Source organism: Chionomys nivalis, chromosome 18 (genome assembly GCF_950005125.1).
Source record: "Chionomys nivalis chromosome 18, mChiNiv1.1, whole genome shotgun sequence".
Classification (NCBI taxonomy): domain Eukaryota; kingdom Metazoa; phylum Chordata; class Mammalia; order Rodentia; family Cricetidae; genus Chionomys; species Chionomys nivalis.
The window spans coordinates 21,264,181-21,266,026 of record NC_080103.1 but is presented as its reverse complement, the minus strand read 5'-3'; positions in this window follow the sequence as shown (position 1 = coordinate 21,266,026).

Sequence of the window (1,846 nt, the reverse complement as noted above, 5' to 3'; positions counted from 1 at the left end):
CAGTGACCAAAGGTTAGAGAATTGGGACAGGTTTCTACTTCCCTCAAGGTTATTGTGCTTACACCTCAGACAAAGGCCCCACCTAGTTGTAAATCAGAGTTCTGCTCTCTCAAGGCTATTGTCAACAGGTTTGGCTAATTGCCAGACCTGGTGCTCCGGAATAGGGGGTAGGATCCAACTAAGTTCCAGTTCTTTATGGAAATAATTTGAGATTCCACCCAGGGAGTGATTCGCCTACAGAGAGTTTTGGTCTAGGGTGTGACTTGGCGACTTGTTTTGTTCTAGCAACAGAATGTAGCCCGTGACTTTCAATTGGTATGTTCATTTCTGTTAGGAATATTTCCTAACCAAGCCACTCCACCAATGCAAAATAATCCCAATCAAACCAAATTAAAAGATATCCAGGTTTAATAAGACAGCTATGCTTCCAGGCGGTCCCAAGGGGAACCGGGAAGCCGCCAAGGTGACCATGACCAATGGAGAGGAAGAGGGAAACCAGGTGTTTATTTTCTGGGGAGCAGTTTAAATAGCTTTTGGGAGTGGTCTTGACCTTTCCTGGGGAGAGCTCAAGGTGTGGTGGGCAGGGGCCTCCAAAGATGGAGGCCAAGGCTCGGATTACAATTTCCTTGTATCATATTAATACAGTCTTTTGTCTTACTCCTACCTTTTGCGGCCAGGGGTATTTTAAGCAGTGAGAAATTAAATTTTCAGTACTCACTGAGAAATTCCCTCCTGATACTGTCCTATTTGTTTCCCTTTTATTATTTCCATTCGTGTCTTCATATCATTTACTATATTTCTAAATCCCCATGCCCTTACCCTGGCGAGAGGTATTTCTGTTGAGGCTGGTCCCCGACAGGAGACACACCTTGAATGAGTCTTCACCAGTCCACATCCCAGGGCTCATTTCCTTTCGCTCTCTGACTGTGGAGGCAAAATGGCCTGTTTCCCACTCCCCTCCATGATGTTCTCTCCATGAAGACCTGCATCCCTTCAAACTGTGAGCCTAACTAACCCCCACCTGCTTCCTTAAGTTGCTTTTGTTGGATATTCTGTTCCAACATGCGATGAGAAAATTAACCCATAGTGTTTGAGCCCACCTTCTGAGTCATTGGCTATTCTGCAGAAACAAGGGCAATTCCTCCAAAGCCAATCTGAAAAAAAAAATAATAATAGGAAGAACCCTAAACCAACAACAAGAGCAACAGTAATAAACCCTGAAGAAGCTGAATGACGACATTGGTAATAGCAGTGCTCTACCAGGAAGAGGCACATACCACAGGTTAAGTTCATGTAGATTATATGAAAAGGGAGACCAAACCAAACAGAAAACCAGCAATAATTCTTACTACTGCTAATGGGAATTTAACTGCTTAAGTGATTTATTTTCCTTGGAGGGCAATTTGGCAGTAGCTTTCAAAACTACAATTATATTTACCGTTTAGCTTAACAACGCTGTTTCTTTGGTTTTGATTTTATTTTTAGAAACATCCTATGAATTCAGCTTTGTATATCAAAGTGACAAATCTGCCCAAGGCCTTCATGGTCCACTGATCTGTAACAGGGAGACTGAACACAGCCTTGGTGCCCGTCGCTGAGCAGTTGGTAAACTATAGTTTGTTGAGTTGTACCCACACAAAGGAATTAAGTGCCGGGTGTGCTCAGTGAGCAAAAGACCAGCTGCTCAAAGCCTGATCACCTGAGTTAAATTCCCAGAACCTATGTAAAAGTGCATCTAATCTCAGTGTTCCCTATGGCAGGATGGGAGACAGAGGCAGGAGGAACTTGGGGAAACTCTGGCCTGAATGTTAGAAGGCCAGCTAGCCTTAGGTATGCAGCTCAGCAG